The sequence below is a fragment of the Anas acuta genome, chromosome 9 (assembly GCF_963932015.1).
Source record: "Anas acuta chromosome 9, bAnaAcu1.1, whole genome shotgun sequence".
NCBI classification, from domain to species: domain Eukaryota; kingdom Metazoa; phylum Chordata; class Aves; order Anseriformes; family Anatidae; genus Anas; species Anas acuta.
In genome coordinates this window covers 12,652,102-12,669,677 of record NC_088987.1, presented here as the reverse complement: position 1 = coordinate 12,669,677, position 17,576 = coordinate 12,652,102, and the positions used below count along the sequence as shown (strand labels likewise).

The 17,576-nt window shown below is 54.0% G+C and overlaps 1 long non-coding RNA gene across 2 annotated transcripts; it reads left to right on the top strand.

The window, feature by feature from the left end:
• LOC137860935 (uncharacterized) lies at positions 1-16,751 on the top strand. 2 transcript variants are annotated; one of them, XR_011099262.1, is made up of 4 exons: positions 1-195; positions 6,869-6,925; positions 13,974-14,145; positions 14,523-16,751. It is a non-coding gene; the product is annotated as an uncharacterized lncRNA (long non-coding RNA). The 2 variants fall into 2 exon arrangements; XR_011099261.1 differs by lacking the exon at positions 6,869-6,925 and having other exon boundaries at positions 6-195.
• The last annotated feature ends 825 nt before the right edge of the window (positions 16,752-17,576 follow it).

Genomic DNA, 17,576 nt, shown 5'->3' with positions numbered 1-17,576 from the left:
CTCACCCCAGCTGGTACTGGCCAGGCTATTTAGGTGATGCAGGTAGCACAGGGTGGTCCTTTGTCTAGGTGCTGTGCCTTTTCTTCATCACCTCATGCTGCAATTGTTGGCTGGGACCTGGTCTTGGCCACCCCCAGGTTCATGTGGCACCCGTCCCCCTGGAACGTGGGAGCTGTGTTCCTGGGAGAGGCTCAGGTAATGGGGCTCAGGGAGTCAGCAGCCTCCTGGGCTGGCCAGGGACAAGACTCCTGTTCTAGGGAAGTGCTCAAGAGCTGGGGTGGCAGTGGGACCCCCAGTCAGCCTTTGATCCATTTGGCTGTGGGGAAATCTGCTAGAGGTTTTGATGCAGCTTTTGGTGAATGTCTTTGAGGTGCTGTTTAGCCTCTCTGCCCAGTGATGGAGGGCTCGTGTCCCCACCCTGTGTGTCTGTGCTCTACAAGTGTGCCTGCAGCACCTCCCTCCACACCATTCCCGTTGGGGGCTTGTCTTGTTAGCAAGGCAGCTCTCTGCTGGACGCCCCCCTCCTTCATCTTTTGGTGCTGTGGTGGAAGTGGTACCCAGAGAAGTGGCTGTGGGGGGTCTCCAAAACTGAAGTGGCTCATTCCAGTGTTTGTGACAGTCCTGCAGAGAACAGGAGGTTAGACCAGAGTCCTTCAGAAATTCTTTGCAACCTGTATTACTGTTCTCCAGCACAGGTTTATTGGTGCTCTGACCTTTATAGTGTAGGACAGCCCAGTTTCGAGGACTCAGAGGCTTTTATCAGCTATGTCCCCTGCGTCACATCCTTAGCCATTGCTTCCCTGTACCAAATCTGCCCTCCTTTGCATCACCTGTGCCCTCAGGCCCCAACCTGTCCTTGTGCTCTGAGTGTTTGAAGGTGCTGAGGCCATCCCGTGGGTGACTCAGGTGACCGGCATTAGCAGCGTGTGCTCTGTGCTGTTTATGGCACTGTCAACCTGTGTCATCTGTTTGTCCTACGAGGGAAGATTTTTCTAGTCACTTAGTTAATTGGTTAAAACATTAAATTATGCAACACTAGGAACTGATCCCTAGGAGCTGCTCAGAACAGCCAAATGGCATCTCTAATTCTCTCTTGCGCTCCAGATTTGGTCAGAGCATCTGTTTGCAGGCAGTGTCCTTGCTCAGGATGTCAGGTGACATTAAAAACCTTGAGAAAAGGAGATTACAAGGCATCAGCCTGCTTGTCAGGCAGGACTGTAGCGTTTAAAAAAAAAAAAAAGCCTAGGAACAGCAGCTGTCTCACAAACCTCTCTCAAGGAACATGCTGCCTGGCAGGGCATAATGTGCCTGGGCACCACCTTGCAGCTTGGTGGCTTGGATGTTTGGCTGTGGGGGGAAACCAGTGGCACCTGGGCACCCTTACCCTGTCTTGCCCTGAGCTGCAGCCCCAGGGCCTCTCCAAAAGTCACTGACAATCACTCGAAAACTACAGGTGGTTGAAGGAGCAAGTTCCCTGTGGGTGCAAGCACTGCTGGCTGCTCCCACCAGTTCCTGGCTGAGCCTCTCTGTGCCATGGGAGCGTTGGGGGGTGTGAGTGACTTGATCACTGGCTGCCCCTTGTTTGCTCAGCACCTGGGGAGCTCTGGGGAAGGAGCAGGATGTCTGGCTAAGTCTGCTGATGTACCAGGTTCTTTCCAGCCCCCAGTGGTTACGGGACTGTGCTGGGTGTGGGGCAGGTGGAGGCAGGACGGTGCGTGGAGCTCTGCAGCAAGCACAGAGCTCGGTCTCTGTGCAAGGCACTTTGCTCACATTCTTGGGGATGCCTCTCAAACTCTGTTCTTAGCTCAAAAGCTTTCCAAGCAGATTGGATCAGGAGAGGGCTGTTGGAGGGGTCACAGCCCACGCAGCACGGGGGCCTCTGGCAATCAGTCCTCAGATGAGAAAACCCCTCGTGAGCACTCCTGCAGTACAGTTTGTCTCCTCCCTGTCAGCTCCAGTGCTCGGTGGAATAAACTACACAAGGATGGCCCCAATCTCGATGTAACGTGATAAATTATGTAATGCCATGTCACAATTATGTATTTATGAAAGAGAAGTAGGCCAGGGAGCTGCCAGAGGAGGCTCCAGCTCTCGGGGTGAGCAACACCCACGGCCCTGCTGCTGACTGAGCTGTGATTGCTTCGGGTCACCTCTGTGCATCCCTGATGCCCAAGTTCACTGCAGAGTTTTCAGGAGTGTTGAAGGCTCATATTTTCCTTAGGGGCAGTGGGAAAGCTAGCAAAGGGAGCTGGCTGGTGGTTTCTGTGGGCAGAGTTGGCTGCTGGGCAGGAACGCTGGCTCACGGGGGCAAATGAAGCCATAGCATGGGCTGGTTCAGGTGCAGATCTGCACGGCTCAGCTCCAGCAAGGCTTTTTGAGACATTGGTTTTAGGAAAGTCATTTAGCGGGGCCCCATACTGGGCCAGTTCAAGCTTTCTGGATCCTCCAGCCCCTGCATCTGCACAGCCTCCATCTGCAGAGTCTTTAACAATGCTCGGAGCACTTGTGTCCCACCGCTCTCGCTGTGCCAGCAGAGTAAATGCATCATGATTTCTGCAGAGACCGTCAGCAGCGTGCAGAAGAGGAGCAGAGGCTGAACCAAATTGGCTGGTTTGGGCAATTCAGAGCCTGCAGGAGTAGCCGGGGAAGCCTGCGTTTCATCTCTGCTGCTTCCCCGAACGGAAATGGAAATAACAGGAGGGGGAGGAAGGGGAGGTGAAAAGAAAGCGAGAGACAGAAGGAGAGGGTGAGAGAGCTGGTACAACACGAACAGCGTTGTCAGAGCAAGCTGAAGCTTTTAGAGCAAAACAATGCTTGGCAGCAGTGCAGAAGTAGAAATGGCTGTAGATTTACTGTTCCATTGCAGAGTAAATGATTCAAATATTTTTCTTTTTTTTTTTTTCCTTTCCTACTCTAAGGGCAAGGACTGAGCTCTGTGGCTGGCAGGGAGGCTGTGGTGCTGCAGGTAGCAGCAGGTGCTGGGGACCCCGCAGGCAGCACCGTCCCACACTGCTGCAGGATGGGCTCTGGGGCAAGCACTGCGGGAAGTGCATTGCACAAAACCGAGGCACCTGGGGCTGAAACCAGTACCTGCACTGGGAGAAACTGAGGAACTGGTTTTCTCTTTCCCAGCAGCACTGTGTTGTGCATACATGCATGGAGCTGGAGAGCAGGGCTGAGCGTGGTGTTTGCACACATCATGTACCCACCCACAGCCCTCTGCACAGCTGGGAAGGAGGAAATCCTGCTGAAGCCCACCAGGCATTGAGGGGAATTGCCCAGACCCCAGCAGACAGGACCTGTTCCCATCCCACAGGCACACCAGGCTGCTACACGTGAGCGCTTGTGATGCTGGTGGAAGAGGTGCTGTGCTGGGTCAAGTCCTGAGAGCATTTATTCAGGGTGGAAGAGCCTGAGCAGTGCTAAGTGCTACTCCTTTTCCATCTCCTCCAAAAGCTATCAAAGTCCTCCAGGTAAAGCAGGGAAGTCAGGACATGGCAGCTCTAATGTAAAAGTGCAGCAGGAGGAGAGAGCTGCTTTAAAAAGCGAACTTTGCAAGGTCGTCTCTGGGCAACACATAGGAGCAGCAGAGGTCTTGAGCACTTTTCTTCAGTTCAGCTTGAAAAGGCTGCTTCTTGCCCTTCCTTTATGGGGAAGAAAGCATATGATGACAGGTCCCTGGAGCTTTTATTTTGAAGCTGAATGCTTAGAGTTGAGTGCATGAAGACAGCAAAAGCATTTTCCTTCAGGCAATACAAATCAAATAAATGGAGACACAGCACTGCAATTCTGTGCAACACAGAATGCACTTGTGTCTCAGCATCCTAAATGCGTCAGTCATGGGAGGCGCTTGGGGCGGGTGCTGTCAGAGTCCTTCTGCCCCAAATGTTTCCTGCGTGCTTGGGCTGGGGTTTCTGTTGTGGTGTAACTTCGTGCTGTGGTTCCTACAGCGGGGATTTTGTGCCTCCTTAAAGAGGAGGGAGGGAAGCTGGTAGTAGTGGTTAGTTATACTGTACAGAGCAAACTGCAGAGAGGGTGAATTGACTCACTGCTCTATCTGTAAAGCTGAGAGGTGTTCCTGTGTGCCTTTTATTGCCTTTGTGGGAGGGGAATGGCACTGGGACACCCTCCCACCCTAGTGCCATCACACCCGAGCCCGTGAGTTGTGCTGTCCTGGTGGGCTGGCTTGCAGGCTGCCCCCAACACTGGAGGAGTGGGGGGCTGTGGGAGCCCCCCCCAGGAGCCCAGCAAGTGGCTTTTTGGACCATCAGTGCCAATAACTTGAGCTTGCCATGCTAACGTCTGCTGAATGAGTGATCCTGAGTGCAGACTGAATTGTGAGCAACACTAAAGGCAAAAAAAAAAAAAGCCAGCGGATTTTTGCAACAGCTACAGAGCTCTTATCCTCTCATTAATGGGGTTTTACAGCTGTTATGTAAGTGAGCTATCTCCCTGGAAATAAAATGTTTTCCTTACAAACAGCACTCGAAGTGTTGCAGGCTATTTAACAGGGGAGGCTTGTTTCTAATTAAAGCCATAGTTCCCTTTGCTGGTGTGGTTTGTGCCTGGACCACCTGCTGCAGACTGGGGTGGGCCAGTGGGTGCCATGGTCCTGGGTGCAGGGACAGGAGCTCAGCCCCGTCTGACCCTGGTGCTGCGAGCAGAGGGGTGCGTGGTGCTGGCTCGCCCTGCTGCCTTCCCCAGCCCTCCGGCCAGGAGCTGGCGCTTTGTTTACCCACATCACAAACAGTGCAGGGAAGAGGCTTTTATTTAAAGCCACTGGAAATGAGAGGGTGATGAAGCAAGGCTCAGTGGTGTTGGCATAATACCAGAAGAAAAAAAAGACCTTAATCTCACCGTGATGAGCCTGCTACATCTCCCCATCTGATTTACAGGGCCAGTGCAGGCTGTGAAACAACCAGCAGTGCTTCTCATCACCTTGACCAGCTCTTCCACAGCACCTGGAGCTCCTACCAGTGCTGTGAATCAGCTCCTGGCCCAGCTGGTTTTGCTGGAAGCACCTGACCCCTGCCCAGCCCCATGCAGGGCAAGGATGTGACTGTCCCACTGGTGGCTGTGACAGTGCCACTGTGCCTGGTGCTGACTCCAGGTGCAAAGCAAGGAGCAGCTTGGTCCAGGATGGTGCTGAGCTCCCTGTGCAGCCTCTGGCCAGGTCCTACGAGCCCACCTTAGTGCCTTGGGAGTGGGTGCCATGGGTTTTTTGAACCACTCGCTTCCATAATGCATCTCCCTCGAGCTGGGTTGGACCAAGGCCAGGCAAGCTCTTATCTTCCTCACCACTGAAAGCTGTGCAGGCTCATGCCTGCTGCTGTCTGAGGGACTGCTCTCTGTTTCAAAAGAAATCAAGCCAGCTTTGTTTCCAAGTCTTTATTAATCATGTTTTCCAACTCTTTGAGCAGAGATCTCTGCTTGGCCATTTGGGCTGGAGCATGCAGGGACCCTGGCTGGGCTGAGCCTGGGTGCAGCCTGGCTCTTCGGGCTCCCGGTCCCTCTGCAGAAGTCCCTGTGGGGCTGAAGATATCCCATGTATGTGAGCTCGCCAAGCTGTTGCAGAGGGCCTGGGGTCCCTCCAACAGGATAGGAATCCCCATGCCCTGTCCTATAGCAGGATACCTTGATATACCTTGATCCTTCTGGTCTTGTTGAGATGCAGCTTGGCTCCCTGTTCAGCCCTGTGCTGGAGAGGCCAGGTGTCACAGAGAAGGGTCCTGCCCTGGTGGTGAAGAGTTAACGATGGTTGACATCCCGTTGTGCTGTCATTTGTCAGCCCAGACACATGGAGCCAGTGGAGAAAAACAGGCAGGGTAATTTCCTGATTTAAATGAATTTCAGAGACCACCACAGGAAGGAACCTGGGATGTGTCCAAAGGATAACCAGGCCGTGGAAAAACACCAGGCAGGGGAAGGGGATGGGGGAACTGGGACTTGAATTCTCCTGTGTCATTGCAGAGGTAGTGCCACCATGGCATTTTCCAGTTACATGTCCAGTTTAAGCAATTTAGGACACTCGCAATGTCAGACTGCTGAATTGCTATTTCTAAGGGGATAAGTGAGCCCTCCCCAGCTGGCATTTCATTTTATTTACTGAATTGCTTATTGTACCTGTATCCTGAGTATAAATCAGTAGAGCTCTTTGCTGCTGCCTTTCATGTCCTTAAATGAGATGCTGTATTTAGGCCAGGCCTGGTTCGAATGCTCTGCGTTCCCACAGCAGCCCCAGCGACCAGTCTGCCCAGTTTGTCCTCCTGATCTCAGCAAAGCCCGGGGGCATCTCCCAGCTTCCCAGCAGGGCTCTGCTCAGTGCTGAGCCTGGCAGGAGCACACATCCGGGGAGGCAGCGCCCTGTGCAGGAGATGGTCCATGCTAACAGCAATCCCCAGTGCCTCTGCAGCACTGCGAGGAGGTGTCAGGAAGGGGCTGTGCATGGGGTTTTCTCAGGGAGCTCTGAGAAAGCCTCATGCTCTGCAGCCAGGGCAGGGCCTTGCAGCGAACACTGGGCTCTGCTGTGGGTCAGGCAAGTCTCCCTGGGAGCCAGCTCTGCTTTCCGTAGGGCTGTTGTTTAAGATGCAGCAAACTGGGGTAATTCCTTCTGAAAATGTGTCCCTTGGAGGCTAGAAAGTCAAGGTATCACCTCTGGCTCAGAAAGTCTCAGCACCACGAATCCTCCATGGCTGTTAGCATGTGCTAGGATATTCTGTTAAACCAGCCTCCTGCTTGCTCCTTTCTTTGGGGCCACAGCTGGGGCTGAGATGCTGGGTGAGATGGCATCCTGAGCAAGATGCCAGCAAAGCAGCTGCTCCCATCTGCGTATTCATTTCCTTAAGTCATTTGCTCTTTCTCCCAGCAGATTCCCAGGGTCCCAAGCCAAGGAGGCTCCCCAGGGTGCTGAGAGCCTCACAAAGAGGTAAGGACACGGTGCCTCACCTATCAGCAGGTGTCCTGTCACCCTTGTTAGTGGAGACCAAGTGGTGACCCTGCCACAAATTTGGTGACAGAGCAGGGTGAGAGAGAAATGGCAGCTAGGGGGTGAAGATATTCCTCCAAAATGGGAGTGGGTCTGAACCTAGAAAGGGGAAATGAAGCCAAACCAGGGCATGGAGACGAGAGGGCTGGGGTTAGCAATGTGCTACCCTGTTCCCTGGGGCTTCAGGGATATTAGTTAAAAAGAAGTGTCAGAGCATTGAGCAGAGAAATGTGAAGGCATGTCCCATTTGGTTTCACCCCAGGGACCAGGACTTGCCCAACAGCAAAGCTCTCAGTCATTAAATTCAGTTGAACAGGAAGGTTTTTTGCAAGAGCTCAGCACCAGCACAGACTGGATTGCAGAGGATGTATCTGCAGAGAACACAGGCTGAAGGAAAAGTGCTAATTGACCAGTACTGAGTGGATTTATCATCCTGTTCGAGATGCAGCAGTTAATAGAATAAAAGCCTTGTAGACAGTATGGAGCTTATTATTTCAAGCTATCATCAACCTTAATTTAAAATTCTCATTCCAAGAATGCCTGAGTGAACACTTGTGCTACATTAAAAGCTGAGTAAGCCTGGCTTTTTTATAAATTCTCTCGCTGTTTCCCTGTCTCTCATGATGTAATTGTATGGTGATTACTTAAATAGCTTCATAATCAATTGCTTTTTTAGGGCTTGAAATTCGTACCAAGCTTAGCACCGTGGTAAAGGATTCCATTTGCTGGCCAGGGCTTGGGTTTTGTTTAAAGAAGTGGTGAAGCGGATGTGGGGATCCTTCAGCACGAAGGCACGGCAGCTGTGGGGAGCTGTGTGCCTCATGCCTGCTGTGCCAAGGCCCTGGGGCCTCCGGGGTGTGACCATGGAGCTGTGCTTTTTGGGACAAGGCCTGCAGCTGTGCCCATCTGTGGGGTCCCACTGAGGTGGTACAGAGGCAGGCGAGCACCCCTGGGCTCCCGGCCCTGTTGTAGGACTCTCAGAGCGGCCTCTGGCAGTGTGAGGGCCCGGCTGGGCCTGCGGGCGTTCCTGCTGCGTGTGGTGCGAGCCCGCACTTGTGAAGCGTGGAAACGGGCATCTGCAGGCGCTCACACACCGTCCGTATGCATGAGTTCGCTTTTCATGTTAGCGTCACGCTGCAGTCTCTGTGCTTCTGCCCAAGTCCTGCTTTCATATGGAGGATTCCACCTTTCATGTGGAAATCCTCCTGCCCCTCCAAGTGTGTGTTTGCCCCTGGCGGGGTTCCTGGGTCTGGAGCGTTTCTCAGAGGTCTGGGCCTTTAGCTGGAGGAAGCCAGCATCCTCTGCTGACCTGGGGAGCCTGAAGTGGCTGCCTGAACACTGGGAACTCTGTGCTGATCCACATCAAAGTGCTTGGCTGCCTTTCCCCCTCAGCTTATGGCTTCACACAGAGATAAAACCCGTGAGAGACCCGAGAGCAGATTCCCATGGCTGTTGCAGGGCTAACAGCAGTGATCCATCGCCTGCTGGGGGCTGCTCCCTGCCATCCCTGCCACTGCTGGGACTCCTCCTGTGCCTGTTCGAGAGGGGGAGCAGAGGCCAGGAGTGGAAAAGGTGCAGGACTGGCAGCACCACCACACACGGCATGGGATATGGGAGCCCTTGTGCTTGGCTAGAAGGGTGCCGAAACGGAATTGTGTGGGTGCATAGTTGCTTGGTTGGATGGGATCTTCCTTCTGCTGAAGTAAAACATTAATTTGCTTTGTTGCCTTTGCAACACCTGTGTGCTTCAGGTGGTGTATATCCCAGCAAAGTTAAATAGCTAGCTCAAGTGCCTGCAAGGCTGCTGCTGTAGGAATAAATATTTGTAGTAGTAACAGGGAATCTGAGAGCCAGCCCTGCTCCAAGGTGGGCAGCGAGCTCTGGGAAGGGACAGGTTGGTCGTGCCCTTCAGGGTTTGTTTGGAAAGGCTGTGCCAGTGGCACTGGCTGGGCTAAAGCAGCCTGGGGAGGGCAAGTATCCTGTGCCCAGGGTCCTCCTCCGTTACAGTTACCCCCAGGGCAAATACATGGCATGAACCAGAGAGCTCGGTTTGTTCCCACACTGCAAACGATCACGTTGGAGCACAACAAATGGGAAGGGAGACAGGCAGCAAGGCTCTTCTCATGGCTCCTCAGAGACGAGAAGGGCAGATACCTGCAATAACTTGCAATGTTGAGCTTAAGGGCAGCTTCAGTGCCTTGAAAGTGAATGAAGTAATTTGCGGTACCCAGTGCCTGCAAATACAGTTCTGTGCAACCAGAAGGGAAGAGTCATTAATGACACTGAGAAACCACTTGAGGAAAATCTGTGTGGATTGATCTGCTGTTGTAAACAAGATCTATTCTGCTGTCCCTTAGCAAGAGGACATATTTGTGACAGACTCCCACTTAGTGTGTATTAAAGATCCCACTGAAACCTCAAGATTTATTTATGACAACACTCCTGGGGCACCAACTGAGCTCTGTGCAATTTCATTCAGGCTTTTTCAGTGGGTAGAGCTCGAATTAAGCGTGCAACTGCCCACAGAAAGCCATTAGTTTTATTGCTCTCCTGATGAAACGGCGCAGAAGCCCTGGCAGAGGTGCAGAGGGCTGCATATCAAATCCACCAGCGTCTAGACAGAAAATAAATATGGTGCTGGGGGAGACGTGGCGGGGCGAGCCTCCACAGTGTGGTTGTGGTCGGGGGGTGGCTGAAACCTTGGAGGCCCAGAGGAGGCTGCATCGTGGGGACTTCCCTCCGGCCTGGCTGTGGCACCACGGGGGCTTAGAGCAATTTAAATGTTTACCTGCCTTAAGCTTTTAAGTCCTCTTTGATGGTCTCAAGCAGTCATCTGCTGAGGAGCTTAGGGTGTTATAAGTAACCTTATGTCCATCGGGGAGGCTTGAGGTGTGGTGTCCTGGAGTGTTTAAAGGGATTTGTGCTGGGCAGCACCACAGGAGGGAAGGCTGGTGCAAGTCTTCCCTACTGGGACACCCCTGGCACAGCACTACTGCACCTTGTGATGGCCGGAGTGCCTGTGGGGTGCGTGGAGGAGCCCAGGAAGAGACAGAGACCACCAGGAGCGAGGGTGCTCCTGGAGGTGCGGGTGCAGAGGTGTCTACATCCACCCTGGCTGTGGCAGGGATGCATGCCAGCCCTGTCTGGCCCTGTGCTGCCCGTGGCTGTGGCAGTGACCACGTTAGTGCTGGGGCCCCAGTGCCAGGCAGTGGTTAAGCAGCTGCTGGGAAGCATCCAGAGCCAGGGCTGAGCTCTCTGACCAGCCAGGCTTGTATGCAGCGAGGTCTGTGTGCATTGATCGCCCGTGCTGGAAGCAAGCAGGTCTCCGCAGTGAGTTTCACAGAAAGCAGCCTGCTTCGCAGTGAGCAGTTAACCAAGCAGCCCAGACAGCAGCACCCCTGGCTCAGCTGCAGAGCCAGGAAGGCTTGCAGGGGGGCTTCACGGCTCGCTGGCAGTAATGAGCACAGCTGAGAAGTTCACAGCCTGCTCCTGAGGCTGATGATGGCTGGGAAAGGCACAGCTCCTCCCCAGGGTGTGCTGCTGCCCAGTGACTTTGTGCTTCACTGCAAGGGGGGTGTTTTGCCCACCAGTACTCCTGCAGCCCTGGCCACTGGACAGGGACATCTGCTCCGAGTGCAGACAGCACCTTTCTTGGGGATCTTTTAGCTCTCAAATTTGGTTTCATTAATAGGCTTGGCAAAATGCCGTGGTCCTTGTGAGGGTTTTCTGGGGCTCACAAAAGCACAGTAGCATTGCAATGCAGCAGGATGGGGAGAAGCAGGATCATGACCTCCTCTTTCTGCAGTCCTCCCTGCTCCCCTGTGATGGTGTGGATGCAGCCAGGAGGTGAGCATGTCCCCAGCACCACTCTCTGATCTCGCTGGGGACCTCCAATCCAGTGCAGTGAGCTCCCCACTCCACTGCTGCCTGATTGCCTTCGCTGCCGCATGTCTGCCAGACCACGCTGAGGCTGCCTTGGCTCTAATAGCACCTCTCTGCCCTCCGGCACTAATTAAACACCCTGGGAAGAAGCCCTCCCTGTAATTAGAGGCAGCCACCTGCACTGGATTCCCTTGCCTCCCTGCAGGAGAGAGAGCCATGGCTGGAGTCAGCTCTGGAGCAGCAGCAGCAGCACATCCCTGGCTGTGGTGCAGAGAGCTGGCTCTGAAATCCCACTTGGGATGGCAAAGGCGCCAGTGTATTAATGGGCTTGGCTCCATCTTTAGCCCTTGGGCTATGTGTTATTAGCATTTCTTTTTAAGAGTAGGGCTGCATTTTAAAGGAAATCTAATTTTACATCGTCTGAGCATCTTGGACAGAAGTAGAAAGGCCCCGGACGGCGGCGGTGCACCAGCTGCTGGCAGGGCTATTTTGGTTAGTAGGGAGGCAGAGCTGGAGGCTGGGGCTGAGCAGCTATTTTGGTGCAGAGGGGCTGGGGCTGCGTGGTGGGGATGGAGGCAGTGGTCCTGGTTTCTGCAGCCGCAGGGAGCAGGGGGCATATATTCTATTGGAGAGGATCTGTTCACTGCTCATCCCTGTGCATCACACCCTGCCTGTGCCTTTGGTCAGGCTTGTGTCCTGTCCTGGCCATTTTCTTTTTGCTGGTGGGGACACCAGCCCTCCCCAAACCTGTCCCATGGGGATGGGAGCCCTGTGTGATGGAGGGGAGCCACCCTGGCTGGTTGGTAATTAATTGTAATAATAGGAGCAGTGGACCAGAGAGCTAAAGAGCACTTTTAAGGCTCCCGGCCACTTCTGGTGCTGCTTGGGTGCACGTCTCCCTGCTGCCACGTGCCGGCCTGCACGCACCTTCGTGCCCGGGTGTCTGGGACCCTGGAGGCAGCCTGCAAGGGCTGGAGGCATGGAGCAGAGCAAGGAACGGAGGTGAAAGTGTCGTGTGCCTGCCCGAGGGAGGTGGCCGTGATACCAGAGGGGTGACCCTCGCCTCAGGAGTGAGCAGAGCAGGGGAGGAGTGCCATAAAGCATGCTGGGGGCCTGTGCTACCATGGGGGACATGGCCACAGCTGTCTGTGGGTCAAGGTCCCTTTTCTTGCCCCAGTGAGGCTGGGACTGGTGCTGTGGTGCTGGGAGGCCAGTGTTTCACACAGCTACTGCTGCTTTTCATGTGATGCCCAGCACGAGACCCGAGTGCCTGGTGCACAGCCCCTCGCCTGGCCAGCAGCTGCAGGTGGGGAGCTGCTCTTGCCGGCCCAGATTTCCTGGCTGCTTGGCAGGATCAGAAGACTCCTGGCAAAGTCACAGAGGAGAAATCCCATCAGTGTGCTGGAAGTCAAAAACATTAATTAAACCCGCGGTATCACTGATAGTTATCTCAGGGGAGGGGCAGCGGGTGAGAAAAGGCTCTGGGGAAGGAAACCTGGTGGAAGAGCTGCTGGGAGGAGGATTTGCTTCCTCACCCTTAAAACCTGGGCTGGTTATTTCCCTGTCCCTACTCACTGAAACACATCCAAACCCTGTGCTGTGCCCTGTGAGCACAATTGGTGCTGGAGCAGCAGAACCAGGGTGCTCGTGTGGCACGAAGTGGCAGGGGTAGGCGGTGTGAGCACTCCTCCCCACTCACAGTGACTGGGCTTCCTCCGTCTGCATTGCAATGAAGTGAAGTTTTGCTGCCTAAATGTCCCTGGAAGTTGATACATAAGGGATTTATCAACATTAAAGGTATTTGCATACCCCTCATGAGGAAGGAAATTACTGCGCAGGGATCAGGTAGGGACAGACTTTGAGTGTTGGTGAAGGCTATGAAGGTTTCCAGTGAGGTGCTGGCCATTTATCAGAGCTGTCGTTGTGCCCAGAGCTGCCAGGGAGCAGCAAGATGGGGCTTGCTGCCAGGGTTAATGTTTTAAATACTCACCCGAGCTGTCCCTTTTAGCACTGGCTTCATCCTGGATCCACACTCCTCTGGACAGCTCTGCTCCTGTCCGTGCCCTGCTGTGGGATGAAGCGGTGAAAATCGTGGTGTGTTCCACACGGGTCTGCGCCAAGCCACATCTGCTGCCCTGCATCTCTCCCAGGCCTCGCCAGGGACCAGCTGCCATGGTGGGGGATGGACCTATATCTGGTTCAGGACCCACCGTCCAGTTTTTGCCAAAATGCTCGCCAGCACCACGGTGTTGCAAAGAGGAACAGAGTGCCTGGGTGCCCCACGTCCCTGTGGCAGCCCTGCCACCCATGAGGTGAGCCAGCCCAGCACACCCAGACGAGCAGGGTGAGGATGTGGGGGCTGCACCCCACAGGGAATAAACCCCAGGCTTGGGCACCCCTCGGCACCCAGCTGGGGGAGAAGACACGTGTTTTTGGGGGGACAGGGAAGGTGCTTCTCCCCCCTGCCCTGCATGGCACTGCCGAACGTGGCTGGGAGCTGGGGGACACTGAGAGGCTGTGCCCACCCCGGTGCAGGGCTGCAGGAGGATGTCCTGCCTCGTCCCACAGCACCCCTACATGACTCTGTGTGCCTGGGACACCACTGCTAGGGTCCCGGCTGCTGGTGACAGCCAGTTACCCAGGGCAGAAATTCCTCGTGGGCACGCTGTGGATCGAGCAATTTTCTGCACAATTACTCCAGTTTATTCAGGGTGATAAACCAGTATTAGAGGAGGAGGAGATAGGGCATGGGAAAGATGTATCTTCTTTCTGAACTTATTTCCTGACATGTAACAGAGCCTGGACAGTTTCTAATGGGGCTGGAACAAGAGGGGGACCTGCAGCACAGGGAACAGATCAGACCAGGAGTGAAATTCCTGCACTTGTTGCACAGGAGATGCACGTTGTCATTTCAGACTTGTCACGTTTAGCACGTTTCTCTCTCCCTGTTTGCTTCATAAAGTAGCGGGTGGGGGAAAAAGCCCCCTGCAAAGGAAAAGGTGGTGGTGCAGGACTGTCCCTGCTGAGGAGGAGGGCAGGGGCGATGAGCCCCTGCTGGGGATGGCTGTACATGTATCTCACGCTCTGTATCTCATGCTCTTCCTAGGGGAGAAGCCACCTGCCTGATTAAACAGCAGCAGCAAGCTTTGCATCGCCAGCGACGCCTGAGCACGGCGTGAACTTCAGTGACACTTAGAAGAGGAAACGTGCTGCCTTCTGGGTCTCTCCGCTAATATTTGGAAGCCTGACAGCTGTGTCCCGAGCCCAGGCGGTACAAGGTATAATTAGAGAAGCTGCTTGAATGCTGTTGTTATAGAAGTGATGTTAAAATAATGGTGTGGAAGGGAAAGCTGGGGCTGTGTGTTTCTGGGGTGTGCGTGCTGCACCGGGCACTGTGCCCAGTGTGCTGCAACGATACATTTGAGGCAGCCTCTGCTGGGGAAAATTAGCATCTTTGTGCTGTATACAAGGTACACACTGTTCTTTGGATGCAAGTTTGGAGTCGCATTTAAAACCATCCAATGGAACATTTTCCAATTTTTATTTATCAACAAGTCTGTGCGTATTCCTGGAGAATGAAATATTTATCTGTAGACACACACTTGCAGAATGTGAGAGTGCTGATGTATTATTTATTGACGCTTCCCTCCCGTAGCTTATAAATAACTCATGAAGCCTGGTTTCAAGTCCAGCCCATGTCTGGCTACCTACAGCAGCTCTCACTGCCACCACACACCAGGTCTGGATATCTGCCCCACGCAGAGCATCCTCAGCACCCAGAGCCCTGCCGAGGAGAGGGGTGGCACTGGCCTTGCTGTGGGACACCTGAGCGCAACCCCCTGCATGCAGCTCTTTGCAGCATGGTTTGTGGGGGTGGCAGTTCCCTGCCTGTAGGAGAAGGGGCCGAGGAGCCGAAGGGGAAGCGTTGGGTCCTGGGTGCACGGAGCGTGGGGGCTTTGCTGCGCTGTAATCTAAATGCAGATGTCAGACAGCGAGAGCTGCTGTGTAAATAACATCCCCCGTGATATGAGATACATCACTTGTAATGAAGCTATGAAAGCTGCAACCGAGCAAGACGTGCTGTCTGGGAAGGGAGGCATCAGATAAAGTGGCAACTCAATTAACAGCAGCAGGCTGGGGCGGGCGAGCCGCGCCGCAGGGCTGGAGTGCATTGCAAAAGCCAGGCTGCTCGTGGGTAGCTGGCACCCTGCACCCTCCTGGCCTCCAGGAGGCCCCAGGGGTGGAGAAGTGGGGAGGAGGAAAGACCCCGAGCCTGCCTGGGGCTCGGTGGGTGTAGGCTGGGCACTCATGGGGCCAGGGCTTTGTGCTGGTTGGGGACCCTGCTTTTGGAAGACACTTTGGGGAAACACCAGCTGGGTGTTAGACACAGCTTATAGCATGGCACGTTTGACTCTTCCAGTCATATAAATATATAGTTATATGTATACTGTGTATGTAGCCCTTCTGTTGGGCTGGAATCACACTTTTTCCAGTGTTCAGGGTGGCCTCAGATAAAACAGTCACCAGGGACGCACTGCAGACAGACCGGCGCTGAGCGAGCCTCTGCTGGCTGCGGCAGGGCTGATGGTTACAGAGCTTGGGCTGCTCCTGCTGAGGCGCAGGCGTCAGTTTGGTGGCTGGTGCTGCCAGGTGGAGGAACACGGGGGAAGCTCCCCCTCGGCAAGGACGGGCATGGGTGGGGAGCTCATGCATAGGGACCACAGCAGCAGTAATGCAGTGCACGGCCCTGGCTCTATGGGGTGGTGTGAGTCAGAGCAGGGAAGGGATTACTCAAGGCCTAAAAGACATAGAAAGCACAGCATTAATATCTAAGAATTACGTTAAATGGCTTGATAAGTGAGTTATCCTCCCCACGTTACCTGCTGACAGCAGCAGCATCCGTGCCTCCCCTGCAGAGAGATGCTGACTGGAGCACCTTGCTCCATCCAGAAACACTCCTGAGTGGTGTCTGAACAGGCCAGGACTCTGTTCATGGACAAATTGCCTGGGAAATGAGGTGCAGCCCCGTGTAGCACCTCGCTGATGCTGGGCCGGGGCAGTTCTGGGGAGGGCCCTGCATGGATGTGCAGCACAGCATGTCTCAGCTGGGGGTGCGCTCCTTGGTTTGGCGCGGCACGCACCAGTGGTTCTTTGGGGGCTCGCTGGCTCGTGACGGCTTCATTTGGAAGCCAGGCTTCCTTGTGTGCTTTTAGCAAAGTTCACACCGTTCAGGTTTCTGGGCCAGGCACAGTCTTTGATTCTGCATCGCACTCAGCAGCTCTGCGAGGATGTAGCCCGTGGTTAAGTAAGGCGAGAGACTGAAAGTGGTTCAATTTTGCAACAACAGCTGAGAACAAAGTACAGATTTTGCCATTTAAAACTGGGACAAAACTGGGCTGGAAGGTTTTTTGTGGGTTATTTTTTTCCCCATTTTTCTTTTTAACACCTAATTGCCTTTTCTGAGCTGAATAAAACACAGTGTCCCTGACTGCTGACCCATGCCAGAACATTCCTATTCACATCCAAGTGGCAAATCCAGGACAGGGCAGCAGCAGCCTGTGCCCACCAGGAACCCCCTGATGTGCCCAGGCAGCACATGGCCAGGTGTTCATCTTCAAGGGGGCACTCATCTTCCTCTGAGCCCTGCTAGGGTTTTCTTCTTATCTTTCTCTACATCTCAGGTCTGTGCCTGGGGCAGACAGTGGTCTCACCAAGGCAAGCAGTAAATCCTAATTGAGCACGGGCTGTCACAGGGGCCAGGAACTTGTGCTCTCTTCTACCCCAGGCTGACATGCAGAGCATCCATACACCATGTGAGGAGTAGCTATGGGTTAAACAGCTCCAGTCCTAGAATCATTCAGGTTGGGAAAGACCCCTAAGATTACCTAGTTCAGCCTTTAACCTAGTACTAAAGCCCATCACCACTGTACCATGCTACTAAGTTCTACATCTATCGGTTTCTTAAAGAAACCCATAGGGATGGTGACTCAGCCACTTCCCTGGGCAGCCTATTGCAATGCCACACAACCCTTTCAGTAAATACATTTCTCCAGAAATCAACCTAAACCTCCCCTGGTGCAACTTGAGGCCATTTCTCCTTGTTTCATCACTTGGTGCTTGGGAGAAGAGCCTGATCCCTAACTCGCTATAGCCTCCTTTAAGGCAATTGCATAGGATGTTAAAGTCTCCCCTGAGTCTCCTTTTGCTCTAGGCTGAACAACCCCAGTTCCCTCAGCTGCTCCTTGTAAGACCTGTTTCCTAGACCCCTCACCAATTCATCATCACTGCAACTGTTCTTGTGGCAACTTGGAGAACTGAGCTCTCCAGTGCTCTCCTTGCTTCGTGCATCTCTTGCCTCACCCCTGGGCCCAGAGCCCATCGCCACAGAGGTGCTGGCTCCTCCCTGGTTGCTGTACCCCATCCAGGCCCCAGGCCGCATCCTCCACAGGACTGCAGGTGGCTTTTATGAGTCAAAGGCTGTGAAGGAGGCTGTGAAATGAGGATGGGTCACCAGTGTCCCCACTGTCCTCCTGGCAACCTGTAGGTGCTGCCCTGGGTACGTGTTGTGTGACAGCAGCCTCCATTTATGCCCTTAGCCTAGCACTTAATAATCAGACCTCAAAGCCCTCAGCACATTGCCCCAGTAGGGAAATCATTGCTTGCTGTTCCTTTGTGCAGCCCTGTCCCGCTTGCTTGTGTCCCATTGGTA